Source organism: Sceloporus occidentalis, unplaced genomic scaffold, assembly GCF_023333645.1.
Source record: "Sceloporus occidentalis isolate IW3139 unplaced genomic scaffold, rSceOcc1.0.p SCAF_13, whole genome shotgun sequence".
Lineage (NCBI taxonomy): Eukaryota > Metazoa > Chordata > Lepidosauria > Squamata > Phrynosomatidae > Sceloporus > Sceloporus occidentalis.
In genome coordinates, this window is record NW_028316993.1 from 11,257,180 (window position 1) to 11,273,303 (window position 16,124).

Sequence of the window (16,124 nt, forward strand, 5' to 3'; positions counted from 1 at the left end):
AGACACAATGGACATTTTCACATGGAGAAATGTATCACCATCCCAAAAGAAAAAGAAAGGGGGGGAGCAATCCAAAAATGCAAGAAATTGCATAGTAGCTTATCATATGCACAGACGAATGCAGCGTCCACCCGAAAGAGAAAGCACTGCGAATACAAATGAATTCATCACATAAGTACATACCAATTGGCTTCTTGATTTCAAATTAGCAGGTTTGCATACGCGCAGGGAAGACAGGATCCCACGGCCGAGAGTAATGCCATGGATGAACCGGAGATGCATTTCATACTAATGCAAATTCAAATTGACTGTGAATTCGCAGTGGAAAAGAATTTATAAATTCGATATTTTTCCAAACTCAGCTCTTCCTAGGATGTCTCATGATTGCGTTTGGATTGAGTTCTGTTTGTGTTCGGAAATCTTTTGCAAAATTATGTGAAATACCTTGGATGACCCCCGGATTAACCATTGGTTAACTTTCCAATTTTCCCCATGTGATAAAGTCCAATGGAGCAATGGATCCAGGGTGCAGGAAAGGAGACTGAAAGGAGAGCAGAGAGGGGAATTAAACTCCAGAATTCATTTTTGTCTGTGTTCATATGCACACACACAATTTATATATCCTTTTCCTTCCCCCCAAATTCATACAAAATAATGCAAATCCTCGAATGAAAGCCACAGATAGAGGAGAGACCCAGGGAGAGCTGCTACATCTAACAGCCTGGTTTTGTCTGAAGAAGAACTTCATCTGTCTCAATCCAGTTCTTCCAGATGTCACCCCAATACTTTATTCACTGCAGCAAATCGCACAAACAAATGAAAAATTAAAACGATTGTTATCCAGATAATCCATCAAGGGGGTTGTTTGCTTCCCTCCCAGTTCTTTGCATATTTATAATGCCTCCGAAGGCAGCAGGTCCAATTAGAACAGATGGTTGATAGGTTACATTGACTTACCTTCCCCGAGAAATTGGGCAGGTAGCCATAGAGACTTTGCAAACGTCTGCCAGGATAAGGCTCTTTTCAACATTGCTTTTTAAAAAACCCAGTTTATGCTAAGGGTGATGCCAAAAGAAGCTCCGACTTAGCTGAAGAAAATTGCCCCCCTAAAAGTGTGGTGAAAGTATTTAATAAATAACTAACTATATGCATCTTACGGGTAAGAGGGGATTTTTTGTGCTATTTCAGATAGAGCGTGCTTCAACTGGGGAGGGAAAGATTGTGTTAAAAATATTACAAAAATGGGAGAGGAAAAATGTGTTGGAAAGCCCTGATGAGGAAAATGCTGGAGCATGTCCAGAGAAGGGCGACCAAAATGGTGGAAGGTCTGGAAACCCAAAGCTGTCTAAGGAGAAGCTTAGAAAGCTGGGTGTGTTTAGCCTGGTGGGATAGACAGAAGGTCAGTTCCACAAGACCTCAAAATAGGGACAGGTAACCTGTGGTTGTTGTTGTTAGCTATTGTCAAGTCCACCTCAATTCATGGCGACCCTGTGAATGAGTCCCCTCCAAGACCCTCTGTCCTCTGCCTCTCTGCTCAGAGCTTGTAGGCTCAGGACCATTACCTTCCTGATGGAGTTAATCCACCTGGCATATGATGGTCTTCGGGGCTGTTCACACCAGCCATTAAGACCAGTCTGGGCACAGACTTGGGGTGCTGCGTCCATATGACGCACGCGCCAACTCTGCCCCCAGGATGCCATGACACCACACCACATGGCGCGCAGCATCATGGCACTCCTCTGGTGGTACATCCATACAATGCAGTGCAAAAGTAGTGCCTTCAAGCTGCAGGCCCGCGGCTATCGCACCCTTTACAGGCCACTTTTTGTTTTGCACCCTGGAAAGGCCAGATCGGGGTTGTGACAGGCGGTTGCCACGGCCCCAATCCAGACAGAAAAGGAGCTATGTGTAGAGCCCCTTCCTCCCTTTCTACTCCCTTCCACCTTCTTTAGCATTATTCTCTCTTCCAGCGAGTTGTGTCTTCTCATGATGTGCCCAAAGTACAACAGCCTCACTTGGGTCATCTTGGTTTCTAGGGTTATTTTGGATCCTGTTCAAGGATCCATTTGTTTGCCCTTTTTGCTGTTCACCCTCAGCTTTCATCTCCAGCAACACATCTCAAATTAATTGATATTTTGTACCATAAAGGGCATTGTAAGTCATAACCAGCCCTAATGAAAACAGAACCTGTGTGGACATCCCTGGACCAAGGAAGACCTGACTGTCCAGATGTATCCAAATGACACCCATTTCTTTGCAGAAATGAAAAAGACAGTGTTTGCTAATATCCCTTCACCCCCAAAACCCCAGGATCTTCAACAAGAAAATTAGTTCCCATTTGAGTTCATCATCCCAAAACTCCTCCTTTCCTCGAACTCAGAACGAAGGGACTTCCAACCTTAATCCAAATCCTCCTCCTCGATGGTTGCCCCCGTCTATTTTCTCTGGCCTTTCATTTTAAATCTGCTCTTGCAAACGGTGCTGAAAGAATGTAAATTAGACAAGACCATGAGCAGAATAATGTGGGCCTCTGTTGTCTGGGCACATTATAAATCATTTTATTATTTAAATTTTTAGTTGAACAGGGAAATTAAATGGAGAAGACAAAAGGGAAATTCAATTGTTCGGATGGCGTCAGGGAACGAGCCACAAATCATATGTAAACGGATGTACCTGCGCACACACGCACGCACGCTTGCGCTCGCATGCTCACGAGGGCTTCATTATCTTTGGGCAAATAGATTTAATTCTGCTGCCATTTTAATTCAAAAATGATAAGGAATTACAAAGGGTCGAGAGGCAGAGAGCGCTCCCAGAAGAAATATGGAGCAGAAGGCTCTCCCGATTATGGCTCCTGTGGTCTTGAAATACGTCGCATGACAAGTCAAGGTGAGGACTTAATTTGCACCTAGGACTTTGCGGATTTCGCCAGGGGCGGCGTGTGAAATATCTGAAATAATAATGACAAGTGGAGGAGAGGGGGCTTGCAGACAAATATTTTAGACTAATGTCAGGGTCTCACAGGACAAATGTGGCGAGACTCAGACAGAGAGCAGAAAAGAGGCCAAGAGGCATTGCAACCACTATTTGCTCTTTTGCAACCATCACTTGACTTCTAGGGATTGGCACAGAGGAAGGGACAGGTTGCCCATGAACCACATTACACACCAGAGACATTGTGGTTGCTCCTGTTGTGTGCCTTCAAGTCATTTCCAGCTTGAACTATCCTGATCAGATCTTTCCCTAGGAAAGGACACATCTTTGCTACTTCTTTGCAGCTTCCCAAGGCCTTTTCTATCAAGATAACGCAACTGTCTGAACACCCAGCTGGGTTGTGCAACTGTTGTTTAATCTGACATTTCAATGGATTTATGCGTCCAGTGGGGGGGTGCATTAAAAATAAAACAGATTAAAATGGATTCTCCATAAAAGAAAAGGATTATGCCTATAAACCCAATGGGATGCTTGCGTCTTACGGAGGGACAGGGCACTTGCAGGCATCCACTATGGAGTGAGAGAGATCTTCACGCTAGAGGCATATTTGAAACATAAATCCTGCTCTGAAATAATAGCCAATTAATATTCCCACTGAAATATTTGCTCTGGGACATCAATACTTGGCAGTCTTCGTATCCTTTCAGCTTTACTAAACTGAGTTCTCCTTCGTAGGAGGTTTGGGAGTAGATTCAGCCTCAGAGAGCAGTCCATAAAGAACACCAGAAATTGTCTCCTTGACCCTCCATTTTAGTGGGACCCAAAACCACAGGTCCAACTCATGCATTTCCTCGGCCATGGTTTTAGGTAGCTATGGAAAGCCAGAGTAGGTCCTTAGCATGTTTCCTCTTTGAACTGAAGTGTCATGTAAGCAGCAGGAGGCTCCTCACTCTTCCCTTAAGAAGCATCTGCCGACTCCAAAATCATTCAAACATAATGCCAACCTATGTTCGTTTTTCTTCTTTTAGATAAGCTATCCACCATTTCCAATCCTGTTTCAATCCATTAAATGGTTTCTTATTCATATAACAGGTTAGTTTATTCCATTTCCATAAAATCGTAAACTTTTAACAACCGTGAGTCTATACTCGGAATATGTTCTGTTTTTTTTTCCAAAGTGAAGCCAACAATATTCTAGCTACTGATATACTGAATTGATAAAGTCGAAAGGAGGTAATTAGGATGTAAATATGTTTAGCATTAAATGTTTAGCATTTTGCTTTTTTTATTTGTATAAAAATTAATAAAAATTATATTTTTTTAAAAAAGGATCTGTGGGACCCAGTTGAAAAGCGCTGATTTTTTCCAGGTGTGATGAAAGGAGGTTTGGACCATTACCTGGTTTATCAGCTCTGCACCTGCTCTGCTTGGCATTTGCCAGATTTGGAATTATTTATGTAATTTTTTGCTTGTTTATATATTTATAATATAAGGGAGGATATTGACGGGTGGCTCCATGCTGCCTGTTTTTGACCCTCATCAGCACTGTGCCAACCTCACAGCACAGCACCAACGCGCTTCCTAAAAAGAAGCTGCCTAGAATGGCTTCTTTTTAGGAGTGCCATAATGGCGCTCGCACAACCTGACGCTGCGTTTGAGCATGTGAACACCCACACATCATCGCCGTGCATCCCGTGTGGGCAGGCCTATGGCAAGATGGCGCATTGGCGCCGCTATTAGAGCTGGGCAAGTATGGATGCCCAGGCCTAACAAGCCCTAAAACCGGCCCCATGACAGCACTTTTGCCCATCTGTATCGGGCCTAGGATTCTTTTAGACTTCAGACTAAAACCTGGAACTGATTCCTGGGCATGGAACCAGGTTTGGAACCTCAGTACCAGAGTTGCTTAACGCATCTCAGACTCCACTTTCCAAGGCTGAACCGATGCCTCTTATTTTGCAGCTGGGTTTCACCTCACCTGGATTTCTGTTTTTCTGCTCCTTTGTGCTTAAATGCCTATAATGGTTCCCCTACCAGCCTTCGGCAACCAGTTTGCAATTGCAATGCCTTTTAATGGTAATGGGCCAGCATTGCCTTTGCAGACCCCTCCTCCCCTTCTTTCTTCCAACCCCCCCCAAAATGCTCAATGTCTGTGTACAATTTTTGTTCCCCCTCAACAGTGGCGGATTTATTAATTAAAAGCATCTTAGCGCAAGCCCGCCTCGCCTTCCTTCCGGGAGCCTTCAAGGCTTAGTTGTTTTATTAACAACCTCAGATCAAAGTGGTTAATTTATATGCATGTAAATAACAAAAATGCATGAAGTCTCTCAATGAGAGACCAAAGCGTCTGTGGACGCTTTTGTATAAGGACGGCGGTGGGGAGTGTTTTTCCGAAGCGCATCGCATGTTCGGGATCAATTAGTTAAATACATTGCCTTATCCAGGAAAAACACTTAGAGGAACATGAAGGCAATTTCAGAAGAATCGCATTTACATTTTCGTTCTCTGTCTGCTTTCTGACATCAGCTAGTCCTGTGACTCTCATTTCCAGGGAAAACCGATCCTTCTTCTGCTGCAGCTGCTCAGCAAACTCTGTTGGTTCAAAGGTTCCTTTCAAGCCATATCCAGGTTCAGAGGTTTGTCTGAAATCCCTCCAAAGCACCCGGGTCCTTGCTCTCCCCAGAGACCCCTCGCTTTGGGCGGAGGAACAGAACGCACACGAATCCTCCTCATTAGTGTTTTTTGGGGGGATCTGATGCAAATGCAAGGTGGGCTTTCATCTCCATCTCCCACCCACTCCAACTTCCAGTTCAAATGCACACTCTCTCTGTGTGTGCCTCTCTTTCTCTGTCTCCGTTTCTCTCAGTGCATGAAATAGAGCCGTTCAAACAGGCAAACCCAGCTTGGTGCCAGAGCCGTCTGCCAAATTGCCTCTGCCCTTCTTCCCTCCTGGACTTGCCTCAATTGCAGAGGTGGAGCTCTCTTTGCAGGAAAGGTAAGGCACAGGAGGGACCAACGCAGTGTGTGACGCTGGCCTTGTCTGGGAGCAACCCACCGATCCTCCTCTCCTGGATAAAACCAGCTAGATCTGGAGCAAGCAAACCATTGTCACCAGCTTCCTTTGCAGAGCCTTAGGATGCTTCCCTGGTTCACATTGCCCCATGCTTTAGCCAGCGTCCTTTTGGTGAATCCCATCTAGAGTGGGACCATTCAATAAATGGTTAGCATCCTCTTAGTGACATGTGCAGGCATAAATTGTACCATGGAGCTGAAGACTTTCATGGCTGGCATCCATAGCTTTTTGTGGGTTTTTCGGGATCTCTGGCCATGTTCTAGATGAGTTTATTCCTGACGTTCAGCCAAGGACAAGAGACCCTTTCATGGCTGCAGGAGTTGACCGCATACAGTGCAGCTGCAGACAAGTCCACATAAGACCACCAAACGCAGCGTCCAAACTTGAATCAAGGAATATGAAAGACTCTGCAGACTGGGTCAGCTAGAAAAATCAACAGTAGCAGAACACTATAAACCATCCTGGGCATAAAATTAAAGGGACAAGGGATGGAATTTTAGTTTGTATACATTATGTACTGTTTAGGTATTTAATTTATTTCCTTATGAAAATCGTTTATGTATTTTATGTGTTTTTTATGTATTTTGTAAACCGCTTTGATCTTTTTGGAAAGGCGGTATATAAATAAATTTGTTATTATTATTATTATTATTATTATTATTATTATTATTAAAATGCTCTTTGAAAATACTGAAATTCTGGACCTTGCCAGCAACTATCAGGTCAGGATGAAGCCATTGAAATCCATAAACACTTGGACAACTTCAACAGGAAAGAAGAAACCCGTAAAGTGAACAAAATTTGGCTCCCAGTCCTAAAAAACAGCAAAATTAAGATTTAGCAAATGCAAATGAGAAACTACCCAGGATCAGGGGCTTCCCAGCAATGATCACTAACTAAGCAGACACTAATCCTCTTTGCGTATCATCTCACCCTGAGGCCTTGCCAACAACAATAGACCAATACACAGATTAACATGGAAATAATTCCTCTCAATATATATATATGCCCCACTCACTTCCATGCCAGCATTCTCCAAAGATTCAGTTCAGTGGATAAGCCATAACACCCACATCCTGGAGGCTCCTCTTCAGCCTCCCATTTACAAAACCCAACAGAAACGTCTTTCAGCAGACAGATTGCTGTCTTTCCAACCTGCAACGATTCCCTCTGCGGACCTGGAAAACGGAGAGCAACTCCATTGTAAAATATTCATAGACAGCTGCTCCAGTGCGTCTCATATCAGTGTCAGTATAAACCAGAGCTGGTCTGTAATTAAATCATTTATGTTTCAGATGCTTAACAGGATGCCTTAAATGTTTGGGTCTTGTAAGCAATGTTTATTTATGGGGAGCTAATTGAGCGCTCAGCCACTGGGCCTCAAAGCCAGTCCAAAAGGCCGGTCTGTCGCTCTTACCTTCGCTTTGGTCAGGAGAGGAGAAAAGAAATGTTCCTTCGATGCTTTGCAAGGTGGAAAAGGGAGCAGAATCGACTTTAGGGAAGAATCGAACCCTAAAACTAGACATCTGGGCATCCTCCATCTCTCTTTCAGAAACAGAATGGAGACCCAAAGATATATTGATTAAACATGATAGATGACAAGCAATTGGAAAGTAAAAATGGGAAGCTATTGCACTGTATGATAAGTGCCGCCAGACTATTATATGCCTCACTTTGGAAAAGTAAGGAAATAAAATATACGATTTTATGGAAATGGGACAGATTAACCTATATAATCCAAAAGAAACCACGAGGACATTTCTACAGAAATTGGGATCCGTTTCTAAACAGACAGAAGATTAAGGAAGTCATATAAGATTAATCTTTGAGTGAATATTATGGCTTAATTATAGGATTCTATACTAAAGATATAATAACAACCCAAAACAGGCAAGTTAAGAAACTTTAGGTAACGATCATCACAAAGAGACGCCTTTCACTGTGTTTTGATTAGAAAGCACACTTTTAATACAAGGGTCACACAGAATTGGAATGAAGTAAGGAAGTATGTGAATTATTATGCTAAATTGAATGCAAGCTATGTATATAGCCATTTTGGGCAGCAGATTTATAATTTAATTTAGCATGCTTTTATGTCACTCCTAGAACTGTACAGCAATGTTATGTTTTAGATGTGAAAATCAATATATATATATATATATATATATATATATCTCCAAAAACATAATTGCCCAGTTCCAGTTGTTATTCCCGATTAGACAACAGCCATTGCAGCAAACGTACATGTTTGACTCACCATTCCTCAGTTTATTCAATGGGTCTACTTTAGCTGGGACTAACCAGTTAGATCCCAACAACCCAACGGCTGGAGATGAACCGGAGCAATGATGAGGCACCAGCTTGCACCAGCCTAGATCATATCCTTTTCCATTCATTTGTTTTTAAAAACCCATATAAGAAAGTAGAGGAGGGAGAGTGAATGTAGTATAAGTATGGGATGGTTCAAGGAAGATTGTTGAGATGAGAGAGAAAGAAAGTTTAGAAAAGGATCGATGCAAAGAAGTAAGGAGAGTGTTAGAGTGGAAGAATGGAGAGAGGAGAAGGATTTTGAAAGAGGAATGATAGAAAGGAAAGTATAGAGACAAGATAAGGTTTGAAAGAGAAAACAGGAATAAGAAATGTACTGTCATAATACTAAGAAGGTTAACAGCCAGATTGTATTAATTTAAGAAATCTAAGAGATTCCCTGAGCATTATTCCCTGTTGCACAAAGGGACAATCTGCAAGTGCACATTGGCAACACACAATATGGGTTGCACAGCATTGGTGTTTTGCAGGAGAGTGGTGCACCACAACCAGTGTGACACTATGTGTGTTGGATCTCAATCTGTTTAGGACAGAAACTGGGAGAGATTCTTAATGTGAATTGTCTCCACATCCAAGAAATTGCAATTAAATAATTAGCTTGACGAAGGTGCTCAGCTCCTGCCAGCTCCTGCCAGCTAACTACTATTTCATGAACTATCTCTCACTGGGAAGAGGACGGCTTTCTCGACTGTGAAACCCAGATGGCATCATCCTTGGACAAATATGGCCAGTTGAACCCGTCGCAATCTCCATCTCTGGCAGTTATGGGTCATGTCTGTCCTGGACCCAGCCCTAAATTTATGAGGCTGTTTTACAAACAAATGGGTTTTAAAAATAAATGAATGGAACAGAACATAGTCTAGGCTGGTGCAAGAAGGTGACTGATCATTCCTCAGGTTCATCTCTCATTCTAGAATACTATTTAAGGAACTTCTCCACCAAAAGTCAAAGAATCTTAGAGTTGGCAGGGACCACAAAGACCATCTCGCCCAACCCTTTGCCATGCAGGAATAAACAACAAAAGCATTCCTGAAACACACCCATCAAGTACAGATTGTGTTGCATAACCCGCACATTGGATGGCAATATTGCACAATTATGACTTCAATGGAATACACAGCTAGATGTGCTACTGCATGAACAATGACACCACATGCACAGCCTTGAACTGGATGTACAAGACGTCCATATCAAAATCCCAAGGAGGAATTTGCACACATGTGAGACACCTTTGTGTAGGTGCAGTTGTGCGGATGACACACCTGAGACTGAGCCCCTCGGTAACCTCCCCGGGTCTTGCTTTTGTAGCCAGCCTCCCAGAATCCCCTTCGGCCCTCTTGCCACCCGCCATTTCTCTCTATTATAAAAAATGAACTACACAAACTCCTTCAGCCCAAGTGCTGCTGCTGTTCAGTGCTTTAGGATTCCCAGTGGGGAACCTGCCACCATGAGTTGTAATCCTGCCTTTGGAGGATTTTTGTCTTTTCTCTCCAATCCTCTCGTAAATTGAATTATTTTCAATAAAGGAGATAATGTATGCATTCATAGAGGTTTTCAATTTTGCATTTCAAAGAGGGCCCTGGCAAGTAGCAATTCAAAGCTTCTCCGAATGTGAGAGTCCTCCTTGTGAAACACACAAAGGATCCCCTGCCAGGGTCCCTCTTGGCAAAGCCTCTTGGGGCCCCGATGGCTCTGTATGCACCAGGAACGCCAAAACCAAGTCTTCAGCACTGAAATTCACACCGTTCAGGAACTACAAAGCCAGGCGGCAAGACTTGCTTTCCAGCACAGAGGGACATCAGAGAACCACTTTCCTGCCCATGGCCGTGGCATCTGTGGAAGCCCACAACCTCCTCATAGGCCTCCGCTACACATGTCCTTCCCACGCACAGCATCCAAATGGATGAGCATGGCAAGCTCTGGGCTCTTCTTGGGGTGTGTTTTAATCCAAAAGGAACCAGACCCAGCTCTCTCTTATGGTTTACCAGTGGAAGATGCCAACGCAGCAGGAAAACAGGAGTTTCCAACACTGAAGAAACCTTTGTCCTGCCTGCCTTCTGTTTCCTTCACCTTCTCTTCCCTTTCCCTTTCCCCTTCCCCTTCCTCTTCACTTTCCCTTTCCCTTGGCATTGTCCCCTTCCTTCCTTCCTTCCTTCCTTCCTTCCTTCCTTCCTTCCTTCCTTCTCTTCCCTTCTTCCTCTTTACAATTCTTCCAGTATTTCCCAATATTACTTCCCTCCCTAATTTCCATCTTTTTCAGTCGGAAAAGGCTGACTAACCCTCTGAAGCCAACTCCCATCTCTCTCAAAGCAAAGCTCCACATTCTGCACTGCTTTTGACAGATGCCAGGAAATTGAACTGCGCTGAGCAGAGCTTAGAAAAATCAGATAAATGGTATTTGGGAGCTTGATGGAGGGAGGACAGGGAGCCCTTTTTTTTGGTTGTTGTTGTTCCTTTCTGTATCCCTCAGGGAACGATCTGATCAGCAAAATATCACAGACACTTTCTGGGGCAAACAAGGAGGACGATTCAGATAAAAAGGCTGGCTCCGGTTGTTACAGACTCTTGGGGTTTGCAGTGCCATAAAAGCGACCCTGCCTCCAAGCAGCCTTCGCTGGTGACTCCAATCTCAGTGGTGCCATGAAGCCACAAGAGCTGGCCATGGTTTAGGAATACGGTTAAGCACTTTGGAGAGCTACTTTGGATAGATCCACTGCCACAGTGATATTGGAACTAAAAAGCATTACTGTCTTGAGCTTCTGGTTAAAGGTACAAACAAGAACTGCTTGCAGCAATGTATAAGGGTCAGGCTAGTAGTGCTTCTGTCTTCTCCATCCTACCTTCCCTACTTGATGAGAGTGTGTGTGTGTGTGTGTGTGTGTGTGTGTGTGTGTGTGTGTGTGTTCTTGTTCTTTCCTGGCACACAGCATTGCTAACAAGGGAGTAGTACAGCCGCCGCAGTCCGTTTTGTGTGATGACAAAGTGGGAGATGTGGTGTGTGCTTTTGCAAAGGACCCTTTCTGCAAAGGGCCGGATAATGCCACTCGCTTGAATGCGAACGTTTCCCACCCTCTTTCTCCAAAGTTTCCGCTAACAAAGCCGGCTTTTCAACAAAAGGCCCTGTGGAAACCCAATAGCGGCACAAGGGACTCTTTCCGAGCCCGTTTCACCCCACACAGAAATTGCCGGATTCATATGCAGGCTCTCTGTGCCTCATAAATTTTCATCTTGGCATCGTTTCTTGTTCTCTTTTACCGCATTTTCAAAATGTAGGTTACCCCCTTTGCATTTTAAACAGGCGCAATTGTATCTAATGCCGGGGCTTTTATGGCCACTAAAGCGCTCCTCCGTTTGATGAACTGATCTCAGGCGAGGTAAATTATGTCACTCATCGGCTTTGTCAGTAAATCAAGGAATGACACTTCCCTGATTTGTAAAGGCTGAAGGGAAGGATTCGCATGGAAAACCTATAAGGCAAGGTTAGATTAATAAGCAGTTTAAAGAAAATGTTCCTGCTTTAATGGATATGGTACATCCAAAATCAATTCTGGTTCACTGACATTTCGGAGACTTCTTTCGGAGGATCGCTAGCAGAGACTGTATTAAAACGCTTTATGGAAAATTCAATCCTAGATTTCTTTGCTTTACAGTAATTGACAACATTTCCATATCTTGCTGTGTGGGGTTTTATGGCGTGGATTCGTATCGGCTTCCATCAGCTCCTGACACTTCAACCCACCCCGAAGTCTAATTATTCTGTTGCATTCAGTGGGTCATGAGAGGAGAGGAAAGTTGCACTCCTAAATGGAACATTATGCAACATGACTTCATTTTGCAAAATCCTGCCATTTTGAAACTGGCAGATCCAAGAGAGCAGCAAAGGCAGCCAATGGTTGGACCAGTTTGCCTGGACTGGGGGTTACTGGTCAGGCACTCGGACCACTGGCCAGCCTCTCAGTTCTTGAGGTCTGGCCAATGCTCAGTCCTTGTTTCATTCTCACCTCTAAGAATCCGTATTTTCACGTTTTCTCCTCACTGAACCAGACCTGTGCATTTTTTATTATTACAGTCCTCCCTCCGAATTCGCGGGGGATCCTTTCCATAAATTTGGAAATTCGCATATATTCAAGTCCCATAGCTTTGAATGGCTCCATGCTCCTGCGTGCGGCCATGTGCATGTGCCGTGGGTGCATGCACCATTAACTTTAATGTAGGTCGCCCCTACAATACTTGCAGGTCTCAAGTCCATGAAAACAGAGGGGCGACTGTTCTTATTTTCCAATTTGGGATTATTATTTTTTTGCATTAGCACAAAATTATTGGGGTTGGGTTTTTTTGCATAAAAGAACCACACAAGTCCCGTTCTAGCTTCCAACTTAAGTAGAAGCATTGCATCAAATCCATTGCGGCAAACAAACCCATAGGTTTACCAGCCAACATTTTTGTATAGCAAAATCATGCATCTTGTACGACATGCAATGTCTTCTAGGCCAAAGGATTCCAGGTAAGGTCTGAGTAAAAGTAGAGTAACACTACTCATCACTTGATCTGGAGACTATGCTCCTGTTGCAGCCCAAAATTGCATTGGCCTATTTAGCTGCAGCGTCACAGAGATTGCTCATGTTCATCTTGTGACTGACAAACCAAGATCCTCAAATCATTTTTACACATACTGCTCTCAAGCCAAGGGTCACCCATCCTATATTTGTGCACATGTGTTTGGTTGTATAGATGCACTACAATTGGATTTCAGAAACAGACAAAACATAGTCAGATGTGGCAACTTCTATCATGGTGTTGTGTAGGAAAATCAAGCCACAACCCAAATAAAAACCTAAACCCACAACCTGTTAAAACACTTTAAAAAAGAAAGAATATATGTTGTTATGGGGGAATCAACCCATAACCTGATGGAACATGCTCTAAATGCTCATTCCTCTTCAAGATTGGCAAAACCAGGAAGAAAAAGTGCACCATGGAAATCAACTAACATTTTTAACACATTATTACTAACTGCTGTCATTGCGCATCATCAAGATAGAGAGTGCATTAAGAAGATTAAGGGGGAGCAAATAGGAGCCGAGATTCCATTTTAGATCCATGCGCAGAAACTAGGATGGGAAACGCGGCGCTCCAGCGACCAAATCACTGAAATGTGGCAGCTGTCACTCCAACTTATATGATTAAGGCACAAAATTACATGTTCTTGCAGTGGAAAATAGGGCGGGTTTGATAAGAGGGACAGCCCGACTTCAGCTCCCTTATCTGTCTTTTACATGCAGCCCCTTCCATTCCACCTTCCTTCTGCTAAAGCATCAAACCTTTAAAGGGGAATTCTCACTCGCACCCCACACACTTCATTGGGGCTTTCCTTGATTTTGCCCTAAGGTAGGGCCAATGTTCATGTGTGTGTCTGTGAATGAAATGGGCTTTCTACTCCCATGTCCACAACATCAAACATCTGGATGTTGGGTGTCTCCTGATGGACCTGTTTTCATTTTAGGGTATCCTCTCCTTTATCCCAAATCTTCATTTGCAAAACACAGCTGGAGCCTGGGGCTGTTTGCTTTCTTGAACATCCAGAACAGCTCTGAATCAGCTCAGGATCCAGAAAACAGTTTCCATCAGAGAGGTCCTTACCAAAGGTTATTGCACATTGTTGTTGTTGTGTGCCTGCAAGTCATTTTTGACTTACGGTGATGCTAAGTTGAACCTATGATGGGGTTTTCTTGGAAAGGTCCTTCAGAGAGAGTTTGCCATTGCCATCCTCTGAGGCTGAGAGAGCATGGCTTGCCCAAGGTCAACCCATGAGTTTCCATGGCTGAGCATGGATTTGAACTCTGATCTCCAGAGTCATAGTCGGACCCTTAAATCTCCACACCATGCTTGCTTTCTGTTGTTGCATAACTTTTGACTAAATCAGTATAAAGTTCACAGAAATCTTTAAAAAGACAAAGTAATCAAGGATTAGAGAAGTTCTTGGGGTGCGGATGTTGGAGTGCAACTGATGGGGAATTCTGGGATTTGTACTCTCAAAACAAACAAACAAACAAAAAACCCTAGCATTTTGCAAATCTCTGCCATTATTAAGTTGTGCAACATGAGTCTAAACCCCAAAATCATAAAAAGGCTAACACAATTTGCCTGAAATGAGTGCCTTTGAGGGAAAAAGAGGCCAATGGAGAGTGAATGCAGGAGAGAGCAAGTTGCAACAGTATATGTGTGTATACACACACACACACACATATACATACATACATACATACATACACACACACATTCACAAGTGGCACCAAAAATGAAATCCTCAACACTGTTGAGAACTTTCATGGATCATTGTTGAGCAGCCCTGGTATGCCTCCTATTTTCTTCTCCTTCCCTTTTGTTGCCAAGGTAAGTCTGAGGGCTTCCATTTTAGAGGATGCTGAGAGAGGGTTGAAATGGGTTCCAGAGCCTCCTTCCTTTTGCAGGTAGCCACTTCCTTCCTTGCCTCCCTCTCATTTTGGGATCTGCCCCAGCTCTTCTCCACAGCAAAACCCACATTAAATGCCGCAAATCTGTGCATTAAGCAGCAAGATGTTGGTGGCAACGCACCAAACAGTGCTCTTATCTGGAGCGGAAACATCATCCAAGAGCTCAGCATTGCCAGAGAGTTTCAAGCCATTAAACTTGAGGCTTCCTTCCCATTATCGGGTTCACATCCTTTATTAGAAACAGACGCCTCTCTCTCCTCTTTGCCTCCTGACGAATGGCGCTCTCTAATGGTAGGCCTTGCTTCCTCTGCTTCATTGAGTCATGAGGAAAGGAGCACGAAATGTCTCCCAGGAACCCTTGCCTGCCTCGGAGGAGGAAACGAAGGGTTGCGACAAGGGATTGCGCACCTTCAATTGGAGGAGTATGTGGTTTCATCTTGATTTGATGATGCTGTTGAGATAACCAGTCACTCATGCAGTGGCTTTTGCAAAATGGCCATCTTGTAGGGATGGAGGATTCTCAACAGCATTCATTTTTTCCAAGAGGTGACACCTGCTAGCATTCTCTTTCTGAAACATACAGCAACATGCATTCTTGGCACATGCTCTGGAAACATACATGCATTCTTGGCACATGGTCTGGTCTTTCCACCTGGAAAAAGCTCAGAACAGCGGAGGCTTAAGGCAACTGCCAGCCGCAGCTGGACCTATGACCGGCTTGGCCACGGTTCATCAACTAGTTAACGGACCAGAGATGAAACAAGAAGATGGTCCCATGTTTTCCACTGGGAGCCTCTGTGACTCACTCTTGCCTGGCCTTATAATAATTCCTTCTCCTTCATGATCAATAATGAGTCATCCCTGCAAAGCCCTTCCTCAAACTCTGGTCTAAGGGTTTCTAAAAATCCGTTGCCAAAGTTCAGAAATGGCTGCTAGGCTCCAAACATAATTCTTCACTAATTTTTCTTGTGGCTTCTTCCAACTCTACGATTCTCTGAACAGAAGTAAATACTTGCAAAAAATCATTGCATTTTCTGAAGATGCCAGCCACAGATGCTGGCAAAATGTCAGGAATGAACTCTTCTACAACATGGCCACATAGCCCAAAAAACCCACAAAAAACTATGGATGCCGGCCATAGAAGCCTTTGAAATCTTAATTCGCCCTTCTCTATAGCTGCACTCCTGCTTTGTGCCCTTTCTCTCCCCCAATTCAACCACATTTCGGCTCAGTCCTTTGACCCTCTCCACCACCAACAACTCCAATTTGGGGTCCTTGAAACTCCTGCTGCCTTTAGCATCCAGCAAGACCTGTCT